The 13,269-nt window shown below is 44.9% G+C and overlaps 1 protein-coding gene across 13 annotated transcripts in view; it reads left to right on the plus strand.

Annotated features, from left to right (window-relative positions):
- TANC1 (tetratricopeptide repeat, ankyrin repeat and coiled-coil containing 1) overlaps window positions 1-13,269 on the plus strand; it is a 263,670-nt gene that overhangs the window by 153,919 nt on the left and 96,482 nt on the right. Inside the window, exon 1 of one of the 13 annotated variants that reach the window (XM_055379021.2) lies at window positions 9,851-13,235. The exons of the other annotated variants lie outside the window; for them this stretch is intronic. The gene's annotated coding sequence lies outside the window, so the exon portion shown is untranslated. Of the gene's footprint in view, window positions 1-9,850; window positions 13,236-13,269 lie in introns of those variants that run through there. 13 annotated transcript variants of the gene reach the window in all.

Here is a 13,269-nt window from a genome sequence, read left to right on the forward strand (position 1 = left end):
CAGCAGTTTTTATATTTTGTTTTTTAAGTTTTAGCCATCCTAAAAGGTGTGCAGTGGTAGCTCATTGTCCAAGCTGGCCCTTTTAATGGTCTCAGTGCAACCTAGTCAGGTTGAAACTATGATCCATAGCTAATCTTTGGACCTAATCTGATTAAACTCATAAATCCTATTAAGAGCAACAGTGCTTACAGGTATTTCTCTAGAGACAATTGCGTTCTGCATCTCTGTTCCCTGTTCTTGCCCTTGATCTCTGCACCCTGATCTTGGCCCATGAGTGCAGGTAGAGGATTCGCTGTGTGTGGATGTATGCAGATGCATGCCAGAGCAGGTAGGTGTGAGGATGGGGCTGAAGAATTTCCTTCAGGTGCTCCCTTCCGATGGTGATTTTTTTCTGTATAGGGCGAAGGGTGGAGTGTGTATGTGCGTGTATTAGATTAGTTGGAGAAGGCTGGGATAGTCTTGACCTGGTCACTGTGGAGGATGGAAAGAGAGAGTGCTATTGAGTGAGACATAGGACTGCTCTGCCTTCACCCTCTCCTGGCTGGTTAGGGAGGGGTCATGGAGCACCTTCTAATCAGTGGAACCTTTCAAGGGACTGGGACCCACGCTCCCCTCATCCCACCTCAACCCCTCCAACACCTCCCCATACCTCCCTTCTCACATTCCTCCCCTTACTTCCGAATCTCCTGCCCTGACAGAAATGAAATGGAATTCTGTGGTAGCCACTGTACTGAGTAAATATTGGAGAAGATACTCCCAAATTACAGGATTTCTTAGAAGTTACTAGTTTATAGCAAATGAGTATAATTTACTTAAAAAGCAGAAATAAACTTTTTCTTATTGAAATATATATTTATGCCCCACCTGAGTACATAGCTCTGTGCTAAACACTGTAAAGAAGCTAAACAGAGACAAAGTTTTCTTCCTCCAACTGCTTTTAATTCGTTTAGGAAATGCAAAGAGTAAAACCCCCTGCCTCCCACCTCTGTGGTCCCATTCAGTGACGCCAGTCCCCCCTCGTGTCCCCAGCCTCATGTACAGCTCAAACGCTGCCTTCCTCCCTCCTGCTGCTGTTTTTCCCAAGTCATTTAACATCGTACTGTTTTGTCTTCATACTTGAATTTTGAGCTTTATTGCGCTGTGGGCAAGGTCTTGCATAGCTACTCCAGACAGGCCGTGCCAGTGCGTTTCAAACTTGAGTGGGAGGCCAGGTAAGGTGGCTCACACCTATAATCCCAGCACTTTGGGAAGCTGAGGCGGGCGGATCATTTGAGGTCAGGTGTTCGAGACCAGCCTGGCCAACATAGTGAAACCCTGTCTCTACTAAAAATACAAAAATTAGCCAGGTGTGGTGGTGCCTGTCTGTAGGAGGCTGAGGCATAAGAATCACTTGAACCTGGGAGGCAGAGGTTGCAGTGAGCTGAGATCGCACCACTGCACTCTATCCTGGGCGACGGAACGAGATTTTGTCTCAAAAACAAAAAACAAGCCTGAGTGGGGCATCGGAATCACTCTGTGGTCTGGGGAGGGGCTGAGAATTTGCATGTCTAACAAGTTCGCAGGTGATGCTGTTGCTGTTGGTCCAGGGGCTGGTCTGAACCCACAGGGAAAGAAAATTCTCAAGGATCCTGCCTTCCTTTTGGAGTCAGTTACTTCATGCAGTGGAGGGCTCATTTCCTCCTTGTGCAAACAACAGAAGAGCCCTGTGGCTTAAGGCCTACTTCCTGAGTTCCTTAGACAAACTCTGAAATTAGCCATTCTAGGAAGATCGATCTTTCTTCCAGGGTATCTTTAAATCAAAGTTTGTGGTTGTTCAATTGTTTGTAGCTATTTGCTTAACCATTCCTACAAAGCTAAGGAAATCAGCTGCATTTTTTTTTTTTTTTTTTTTTTTCGGAGACAGGGCCTCATTTTTTGTCACCCAGACTGGAGTACAGTAGCATGAGCATGACTCACTGCAGCCTCGACTTGTGCGATCCTCCTGCCTCAGCTCTCCCCACCCCCGGCCCTCCTCACCAAGTACAGGCACGCACCACCATGCCCAGCTAATTTTTGTATTTTTTTGTAGAGATGGAGTTTCACCGTGTTTCCCAGGCTGGTCCTGAACTCCTGGGCTCAAGTGATCCTCCCACCTCAGCCTCACAAAGTACTGGGATTTCAGGCGTGAGCCACCATGCCCAGCTGGTATTAGATTCTTTATGGCACATTATAATTACTACCAAAAGTCAGAGGAAGTAAGAGCTAGAGATTTCCTCCTTGTGAGCTCACAACCAGGCATGAATGAAAATAAGGCTTAGGTGGAGTTCTGCCCATACAGATTTATTAGTAGGTTGTCACAGCACAGCCACACAACCTGCTTTATATGCCTGGTGAGGCTCCAGCTTTGTCCTTTTCAGGAGTCTGCTCTGACAGCAGCTTGCATTTGGTGTTTACCTGTAGCACATGAGACAGTGTTTCATAGACATTGTGTCAGTGTTTTATTGCTGCCCTGAGAAATTACTACAAGCTTATCTTAAATCTGTTATCTCACAATTCTTTAGGACAGAAGTCCAGGCACATCTGGCTCTCTTCTCTAGGTTTCCTTAGGCCAAAATCAAGACGGTAGCAGGGTGGTGTTCTGTTAAGGCTCAGGGGATGAACCACTTCCAGGCTCATTCAGGAGGGCAGAATTCAGTTCCATGTGACTGTAGGACTGAGGTCCCCATTCCTTCCTCCCTCCCTCCCTCCCTCCCTCCCTCCCTCCCTTCCTTCCTTCCTTTTTTGACAGAGTCTTACTCTGTTGCCCAGGCTGGAGTGCAGTGGCGTGATCTCGGCTCACTGCAACCTCCGACTCCCGGGTTCAAGCAATTCTCCTGCCTCAGCCTCCTGAGTAGTTGGGCATACAGGTGCCTACCACGCCCAGCTAATTTTTGTATTTTTAGTAGAGATGGGGTTTCACCATGTTGGTCAGGCTGGTCTCGAACTCCTGACCTCAGGTGATCCACCCACCTCGGTCTCCCAAAGTGCTGGGATTATAGGCATGAGCTGTTGAGCCCGGCCTAGGTCCCCATTTCTTTAGTGGCGGTCAGCTGAGGATTCTTCTCAACTTTAGAGGCTGCCTGCATTCCTGTTTGTGGTTCCCTTCCTTCATCTTCAATGCCAGAAAGGTGGCTTCCTTCTCACACTTTAGTGTCTGACCCTTCCTCCTGCCTTTTCTCACTTCTGCTTTCGAGGGTCTGTGTGATTATAGCAAGCTTACCCAGATAATCCAGGATAATCTATTTGAAGGTCGTCTAATTAGTATTCTTAATTCCATCAGCAGAGTCCCTACATGGTCGTACCCAGATTGTGTTTGATTCAGTAATGAGGGGATGGGATCTTGGAATGATATCTTTAGAATGTGGCCCACCAAAGGCAGAATTCAGGTTTTCCTGCCATTTTACATCAGGGACCTAACAATTCCTGGGAATCAGCCGCTGGACCTGGGGCCATTTACTTATCAAACCTAGGGCACCATTCTTAACCTTGAGCCTTACATTTCTGAGGCTTATTACAATCTGGCCTGCTAGATTTTTATATTTGGGTCACACACAGGCAGAGTGTTTCTGACATTTCCAGTCAACTCTCTTACCTCAAATATCATCAATTTCACCATTGAAAATGTTCCAACAGCTGTAATACTAATTAACAAAGTCAGTAATTTAACCAATGTGAAAACCCATTTCTGACCCAAAGTATACTAGTTAACATAACCTGCTGTTGGTTGGTGATAAGGATAGCTAGCAGACTGGCTTGCGGTAGTGTCTCTTGAGTGTGGCTTTTTGATTAAAAGCTGGTTAACTACTCTTGGAGCCTGTCTTCCAGATTAAGACAACTCATTGCCTTTAGGCAGTTGGCTTACAGCCACTGGACATATCCCAGCTTATGTTGAAGTGTTTTGAAATAAAATTCAAATGATATAGTAGACTCTTGCCATCTTAACCGAGAGCATCGAGAGAGTTCAGTCATGTCTGTGGTTCTCACTCTTGTGCCTGGTATGCAGTGGATGTGTCACAGATATTTGTTGAGTAAATAAAATGAATTAATGCATTTCCATGCTTTCATATATAACAATTTTTGTACAGTGTGAGAACAGCATGACAGATTGCACTGGAAGAAAGCGGAAATGTTAAGTTACTTTGTTGTACTAGGAGCTTATTGTACTCATGATGCTATAAACATGTAGACTACAAACTGGGACTTGAAAGTGTTAACATTTATTTTAATGATACCTTATTGAAAGGAGCATGGCTACAAAAAAATCCCATCAAAAAGTGGGCAAAGGACATGAACAGACAATTCTGAAAAGAAGACATTTACGTGGCCAACAAACATAAGAAAAAAAGCTCAACATCACTGATCATTAGAGAAATGCAAATCAGAACCACAATGAGATACCATCTCATGTCAGTCGGAATGGTGATTATTAAAAAGCCAAGAAACAGATGCTGGTGAGGCTGTGGAGGAACAGGACCTCTTTTACACTGTTCCTGGGAGTGTAAATTAGTTGAACTATCGTGGAAGACAGTGTGGCGATTCCTCAAGGATCTAGAACCAGAAATACCATTTGACCTAGCAATCCCATTACGAGGTATATACCCAAAAGAACACAAATCTTTCTGTAAAGATGTGCACACGTATGTTTATTGTGGCACTATTCACAATAGAAAAGATGTGGAATCAACCCAAATGCCCATCAATGATAAACTAAAGGAGGCATAGTACATATACACCATAGAATACTATGCAGCCACAAAAAGGAACAAGATCATGTCCTTTGCAGGGACATGGATGAAGTAATGAGAACACATGGAGGAGAACAACACATACCGGGGCCTGTCAGGGCACGGGGGGAGGGAGAGCATCAGGATAAGTAGCTAATGCATGTGGGGCTTAATACCTAGGTGATGGGTTGATAGGTGCAGCAAACCACCATTGCCATGTTTACCTATGTAACAAACCTGCACATTTTGCACATGTATCCTGGAACTTAAAATACAATTTGGAAAAAAGGAGCATGGCTCCAGTTTGATATACTGTTTTCCTACTAGATTGTGAACATTTACATCCTCACAATGTCTTAGGCGTTGCACCAATGAATAAAGGCTGTCTGCCCTTTACCAGTGGATCTTCGCAAACAAGGTATTTGAAATAAATAAAAGGAGGCTTATTAAGAGTGGTGTTAGGTGACTTTTGTGTTCTCTTCACTATCAGCAGGTGACACACTTTTTTCTCTTCTGCTTTTTTCTTCCCTAGAATTGCAGTCTGAATTTCCCTAGATCTCACTTGTCTTTGGATTAGGATGAGGTCCCAGTAGTAGTAACTCAAATCACACTGATCTTTTGCCACTACCTTTTTATACAAGGCCCCAGGCCCTTGTAAAAGTGTTCCTGAATGCTTCTGGAAGTACCCAGAGGGTGTCTGCTGGGACAGCTGGTGCACTTCTGTTTCCAGGTGCCTTGTCCTTTATCCATACCCTGTATCCCGGGAGTTGTGGGGGCCCTGGTGCTGCGTTTTGTCATTCCCTGGAGGAGAGCTGTCAGCAGTTTAGTTACTTAATCCCCTTCTGCCTCTCATGGGAGATATCCAAGGGATGGATGCCAGGCTGTGTTTGAAATTGCCCTCCTCTTTGGCCAAGGTTTTCCAGCTTGGTCAGTTCATTTTCTGTCTCCTTCCCCCAGGGTGAATCTTCCCAAGAGGCTCTTATCCTGTAAGATGGTGTCTTTGGGCGGTGCCTTCTGTCCCCCAGCCGTGCCTCAACTCAGGCAAGAGACAAAACCACAGGGAGCCAGCCCATGTTCCTGTTATAAAGACTCCCTTTATCCCGCAGGCTTGGGTAGGCCAAGTCATCATCTTTTTTCAGTCCCTAATTGCATGTCACCTCATTCTCCTCCCTGACCAAGCACTCTTTTGTTGGGGGGGCAGGGGTGTGGTGTGGGTACTAGAGGAAGAGGGGTCAGACTTTAGAAGCTCTGTCTGGATGTCTTGCTCCTTAAAATACAAGACTTATCTGGTAGTTTACCACAGTTTGCCATTAGGAATTGGCTATTTAATGCAATTTGCCTTAGTGATAAAGGTTCCCCCTGCCCCCAAAATATTCTCTTACTCGTCTCTTTATTTTCCTCATCTTGTGAAATTTCCCACTGTGGAATGAAAACCTAGATCAGATAAAATTGGCAGGAACCTTTACTGTGAAAGTTCAGGATGCAAAAAAATCCCTAAAATGATTGATAACATGCAGTGTCACTTTTCACAGCCTCCAGATATCATGAAAAATGTAAGATCCACTTTAAATGCAATAAGTAGCCTCAGGTGTTCTGTGTCCCAAATATTGCTTTCATATAAATATATAATTATCTTTAACCGAAACACTCAGAAATGAAAGGTAATCCCTGCCCTTCTCCCTTTCACTGCCTCGAGATAAAGCTGGGTTTGGTTTATTTCTACCATCCCTTTTAAAAAATACTCCTTATGTGGCAGTTTCTAAGCAGCAAAATAGTCAGCTGTGTGATTAAAATGTCAAAAAGCAGGAAAACTGGCCGCTGGGAAAGTCTATTTGGAGATTTATGTGAAGGCAGAATTCTGAATGGGGAGAGTGCTGTACCTTCTGGGCTGCAGAGTGGAGTAATTAAGGGAGGGTTCTGGCCACATCCTTCCAGACTGACACAGGCCCTGCTACACAGTTAAAGAAGCTGACAGGTGCTTGGGTTTTGTTTTGTTTTTGTTTTTTTCTTTTGCAAGCTGCATACTTGATACCTTTGGGTTTATGGCTGTGTAACTTAACTTACTTTTGGCACTTTGTTGTTTTTAATTTTAAGGGTCCTTTATAACTTTGAGATCCACCTTCTCCTGTATCACATAGTGGAGATTGTGAGGGGAGGGGCAGTGGCTTGGGGAAATTGGAATGAGGAGAAGGATCTAGAGTTCAGATGAAGTAGCTTTAATTTATGATGGAGGATAATGCCCATTTATCTTAAATCTTGTGAACTGAACACGTTGGTGCTCCACTCACAGCCACTGCACTTCACTTGAACCTGGCTGGAGTAGGTGGTAAACAGCGGTCTTCCCTAGAGACCCCGTTCGTGCTACCAAAGTGTCATCTGTGGTCCCAGCCCACACCTTGAACATCAGAATCTACATTTGAAGCCTGTGCACGTTACAGCTGGAAAAGCGGCGGCAGCAGGATACCAGTACCGGGGGTGGCGGGGGACTGGGAGCCCAGCCCTGGAGACATGCCAGCTCCTAGAGGAGCTGGTTGTCAGCTAATACCGGACGGTCTTTCCTTGTTCCCGTTGTTGTTGTTGTTGTTTATTTTATGTTTTTATCCACAGACAAGTCTTGTCTTGTTTTTAAGAGCCTCCTGCGTTAAAACATACCCAGTAGCTGGAATATCATGCTTTCTGGGTAATTATTATGTAGTATTACATTCTGGTTAATTTGGGGGGATTAACCTCGTAACACTTGGTTTAAGTAAAAGGGGGAAGTTAAAAGTAGCTTATGCTTGAATATTTTGTTTTAAACAAAAAGTTGTGAGGGGAAGGTGCTGGGCAGTAGTTTTCCCTGAGTAAGGGCTTGGGGAGATGGATTTTTCAGTCTGGATCTCTGTTGATAAGGACTGTGGCCGCTTTATGTGGGGGAGTGTTCCGTATAGATGGCACAGCGATTAGTGTCATTGTGGTTTAATAGGTGGTCATGTGTGATCGGCGCTTGGTGACTGTGATGGCTCCTGACTGTGTGGCCTGCAGTTGTTCTGTAGCCGCAGCCTGCTTAGCTGCCCACATCATGGGCTCCAGGTGTCCCTTGTCCCAGTATCCTTTTGTGTAATAGAAGCAGTATTGCTTTTCTTTCTATAGGGCGTTTCTTCTTTTCTCTCATTCCTTAGTTTGTTTTTTTAAAGAGACAGGGTTGGCACAATCATAGCTCATTGCAGCCTCAAACTCCTGGGCTTAGGCAGTCCTCCCAAGTAGCTGGGACTAAAGGCGTGCACCACCGTGCCCAACTCAGAGTTCCTTTCTTAACCTGTGTCAGTTACTGTCTTTCAGGGTAGGTCTTTCCTCACCTGCCTGGTGGTCCTTGGCTCCTTATTTGTATATAAGGTGCTAAAAGCTGATTGAAAGGGGTACGTTGAGGGCAAGCTGTGCTGCAGCATGATGGTCAGGGATCTACCTTTCTTGGGGTAGGGGGGTCCCCAACTATGATTATCTTTAGGCCTTCTTCTCTTGATGAGCTTCCCCTAAGAGGAATCCTCCCATCTCTTCCTGCCATGGCCTATAAGCTTGGCTGTCAGATCTCATAGCTGGGGGCTGGGGGTGGGAGATACGTCTCTGGCCCATCAGTCTGCATGTAGAATATTTCTTAATCTACTTTTTCCTTAGCAGTTACAAGTTTAAAAAAAACACGAAAAGAAAACGGCACTCATGAGTTTAGCTCTTGAATCTCTCTCCATGGTCTTAGAATTGAGCCTTTCCAGAGAATAAACTTGGCCTCCAGGATGAGGGAGGGGAAGGGATGCTCCAGGCTTAAGAAATTTCTGGGATTGGGGGGTCTCACTTTTCCTTCAGTAGTTTTCAACCAGCCACACTACTGGATGTCACCCGCGCCCTTGCCTTCCGATGGACCTGCTGTCACCGAGGCTCTGGCCCAGGCTGAGCCCTCATCACTCCCCCTCCCCCCGCCCCTTCCCCTGCCCCCACCCAACACTAACCTTTCTGCTCTGCCTGCTCCACTGCTCCTTGGCAATCTGTTTCCTACCTTCAGAGCTTGGTTTCTGGCCAGTGGCTCTTTCTCCTTTCCCCACTGGTCTCTCTTTAATCTTTTTGCTACAACTTTAATGGTGTTTTGAGAGGGAGTGGAGGCAAACACGTATCATCTGCTCTGCTTAATGCAAAGTATGCCCAAATTCTCTAATGAGTGATTGTGGGGGACAATAAAACCTATGGCTATAAATTTATCTTGTTTTACAGCACTTTATGTTCAGCTGTTTGTGAAAAGCAATTTAAATACAAGGATCATGCAGGAGAACAGTTGTTTATATTCACTTAATATTTCCTCTAGTAAAAGGGAAGACCAGAGACAAGTAGGATGCATAAACGATTTGCTGCCTCTGCAGCCAGCGTCCATGGATGTTGATGACTGGGTGGTGGAAGTTCCCAGTGCGTGGGCTTTTTCTAGAATTGCATGTTTAATCCAGATTTCATAGTTGTATAAGTGCTCAATGGTGATTCAGTGCATGGGCTTCAAAACTGCATAGACCAGGGTGTGAATTCCTTCCTGCTTTGTCATGTGTGGGCCGAGTTCAGATAAGAACAGCTTATTTGAACCTCAGTTTCCTGACCTAAAAATGAGGGAAATTGTACTTTTCTCCCAGAGTTATTAGGAATGAGTGAATTAATGTATGTGCATGCTTTGCCTTGTGTGACCACTGAATATATGTTTTACATACTTTGGTATATTCTAGGTCTCCTTTCGTATGTGACATTACTGTGATTTAGTGTGCCTGGGAACCAGGTGGGCGTGGTCTTTGTGCATGGATTTTCCCCTTGTAGCAAGAGGTTCATTTGCTCACCTTTAGGGTCTGGGACATAGTAAGGCGTGAGTTAGGGGACATGAGGAGGGAGGGGTACAGTTTTGTTTTGTTTTTCTTTTGTTTTGTTTGAGACAGAGTCTCACTCTGTTGCCCAGGCTGGAGTGCAGTGGTGTGATCTCAGCTCACTGCAACCTCCGTCTCCTGGGTTCAAGTGATTCTCGTACTTCAGCCTCCAAAGTAGCTGGGACTACAGGCACATGCCACCACGCCCAGCTAATTTTTTTTTTTTTTTTTTTTTTTTAAGTAGAGATGGGGTTTCACTATGTTACCCAGGCTGGTCTGGAACTCATGAGGCAATCCACCCACCTCAGCCTCCCAAAGTGCTGGGATTACAGGCATGAACCACCGTGCCAGGCCTGGGTACAGTATTTGAACCTAGGTCTGCCCAACTCATGAGTCCCTGCGTTGAGTATCCTGGCTCCTCAGGGTTGAGTCTATGAGTTAGGGGTTGGATCTGAATAGAACCGTTCTAAGACAGTTAAACAGGCAGGCACGTGGATGCTTTCTGAAGGCTCTGGGTGATACTGGGTTCCAGGATCCAGACATTTACAATAACCATCATACATTAATGAAATAGCCCACATTTTAAGAAAGTGCTTACTATTAGAGAATAGTTTTGAAGACTCTATTGGGTAGGTAGATTGGAGCCTGGAAATAGATCTCTTTAGATTTGCTGTTACTGTACCCTGAAGAGTTAAGGGGAGCAGAAATACAGGCACTTCTTGAACAGTGGCCATGCCTGCTCATTGGGCAAATTATCAGGCAATAATAACAAAGAGCTTTACGTCCCCAGGTCCTTCAAATGGACGAGGGCAGATGAAGGGAAAATATGTCAGCAGTTCATTTTACCTTAGAGAGTAGGTGGCAAACCAAAAGTGTATATGGGTTCTTGTCTTTGTTCTGGTTCCTTTTTTTTTTTCTCTTTTTTCTCTGAGACAGGGTCTTGCTCTGTCACCTTGGCTGGAGCGCAGTGGTGCAATCACGGCTTACTGTAGCCTCCAACTCCTGGGCTCACAAGACCCTCCTGCCTCAGCCTCCTGAGTAGCTGGGACTACAGGCAAACGCCACCACACCCAGCTAATTGATTCCATTTGTATCTGTCCTATTCAGGCCCTTCTTTCTAGTTTATGTCTCTTACACAGCAAATAGTTTAGCTCCACCCCCAAACCCCCACAAGTCTTTTTCCCTATGCATATTTATGTGTGGATATATATATATGTTGTAGATAAAGTCTGGATACTGTTGAATAGCCTACATCCCGCACTTAGATTGCAATTATGTGTCCCCTGTAACCATTCTATTTTAATCTTTGTAAAAGTTCCCTTTATGACAGGGTTAAATTATGAAGACCGCCAAGTGATTAAATACTACATGAATCATTTAAAAACGATGGTTCCTGAAGTTTGAAATACCATTCTTATTTGTAAAGTATTATTAGCTTATTTGATAACAGTCTAGTTTAAGATGTAGTACACCCATGTAGCTGGCTAGGAAATGGATTATTTTTATAGTAGTATAAATGCTTTTGTAGTATGCCTTTAGATGGCAGCATCTCTCACCATAAACCATCTTTTGAACAGAATTTCTTAGATGCAGAAGACATTTGAGACAGAAGGATGGTCTATCTGCATCACCCCATCATGACACAGTGGTGGAACTGGGCCCCTGGGACTGTCAGGGCTATGGCCCAGGGCTAAGAAGAGGGGATAGTTGTAGATTCCTGCCTGCATGTCTTCTACCCCTTCTCTTACTGATGTAAAATGTTTCCTATCTCTGTGGTCTTGCTAAAAGCCACTTTAAGGCAACCAAGGAACACTAGAATCAAGGGAGTGATTTTGGACCAAAATGTAACAGAATAGGCAGTATTTTCTTTATTTTTGAGACAGGGTTTCACCCTGTCACCCAGGCTAGAGTGCAGTGGTGTGATCTTGGCTCACTGCAACCTTTACCTCCTGGGCTCAAGTGATCCTCCCACCTCAGCCTCCTGAGTAGCTTGGACTTCAGGCGCACATCACTGCACCCAGCTAACTTTGTTTATTTTTATTTATTTATTTTTTGAGACGGAGTCTTGCTCTGTTGCCCAGGCTAGAGTGCAGTGGCATGATCTCAGCTCACTGCAGACTCCACCTCCTGGGTTCACGCGATTCTCCTGCCTCAGCCTCCTGAGTAGGTGGGATTACAGGTGCCCACGACCGCGCCTGGCTAATTTTTGTATTTTTTTAGTTGAGACGGGGTTTCACCATCTTGGCCAGGCTGGTCTCGAACTCCTGACCTCATGATCCACCCACCTCGGCCTCCCAATGTGCTGTGATTACAGGCATGAGCCACCGCGCCTGGCCTCTTTGTTATTATTTTTGTATAGAGACCAGGTCTTCACTGTGTTGCCCAGGCTTGTCTCAAACTCCTGGGCTCAAGTGATCCTTCTGTGTTGGCCTAAGTGCAAGAATTACAGGTGTGAGCCACCGCGCCTAGCCTTTTAATTTTTTTTAAGCAGTTTTGTTTAGGTATAATACACATCCATACAGTTCACCCATTTAAAGCATACAATAGACTAATTTTAAATATATTCATAGAGTTGTACAACCATCCCTACAACCTAATTTTAGAACATTTGGTCACTCTAGAAAGAAGTCACATATCCCTTACCATTACCCCACAGGCCTGCATAGCCTGCATAACCCCCAGCCCCTGGCAACCATTTATACTTTCTGAAAGATTTGGCTATTCTGGGCATGACATATGAATGGAATCATGTAGATCCTTTGTGACTGGCTTCTTTCGCTTAGCAGAATGTTTTCAAGCTTCATCCATGTTGTAGCATGAATCGATACTTCATTCCTTTCTACTGCCCAATAATATTCCATTGTGTGGGCAAAGAACATTTTGTTGTTGTCATTTGACGTACCTTTAGCTAGTACAAATGGCGTTACTATGAGCATTCGTGTACAAGTTTTTGTGTGAACATATATTCCCATAGGAGTAGAACTGCAGGGCCATGTAGTAACTCTGCACTTAACCTTTTGAACGACTGCCAAACTGTTTTCCAAAACGGCTGCATCATTGTATGTGAGGGTTCCATCCAGTCTTATGAAGAATTCCGGATTTTCTGATAATAAGCAGGGGCTGTGGGAACAGGAGGTGCGAGATAAGCCTGTTGGTCTCTCCTATGTCTGACCCGCTTGCTGGCTGCTGTGCCCCGCACAGTCACTGTGCGTCACCAGCCAGATAAGATGCCTGCGTTCTTGTGGCTGGTGCGCAGACTGTGTTGCTGTTACAGGCCGGCTGTTTGTAATCCTTGCCTCCTGACTTTAGAGATACCAAGCTACCAAATCGTCTTTGTCCCATCCTTGTCCTAGTTAGAGGAAAATCAAACCCTTCATCACAAAGCAGTCCAGGTTTGAACATGTCAAAATCACCCACTTGACCAGTGAAGACAGCTGTAGCGACTTCACAGCAAGAGAGCAGCTTTTGTTTTTGTTAGGGTTTACATTCTCAAATCTGAGCTTACTCTTTTCTTCTTTGGCAGGCCAGACTGGACGTTCCCTCGTCTGTACTGAAATTGTGTGTGTGTGCGCGCGTGTTTAAGGGAGGGGAAGGCACTGGCTCTTCCTCTAGGCATATTTGGGTCCTGGTAAGGACACACACTGTACATTCCAAGGCTTTGT

This window comes from Gorilla gorilla, chromosome 11 (genome assembly GCF_029281585.2).
Source record: "Gorilla gorilla gorilla isolate KB3781 chromosome 11, NHGRI_mGorGor1-v2.1_pri, whole genome shotgun sequence".
Lineage (NCBI taxonomy): Eukaryota > Metazoa > Chordata > Mammalia > Primates > Hominidae > Gorilla > Gorilla gorilla.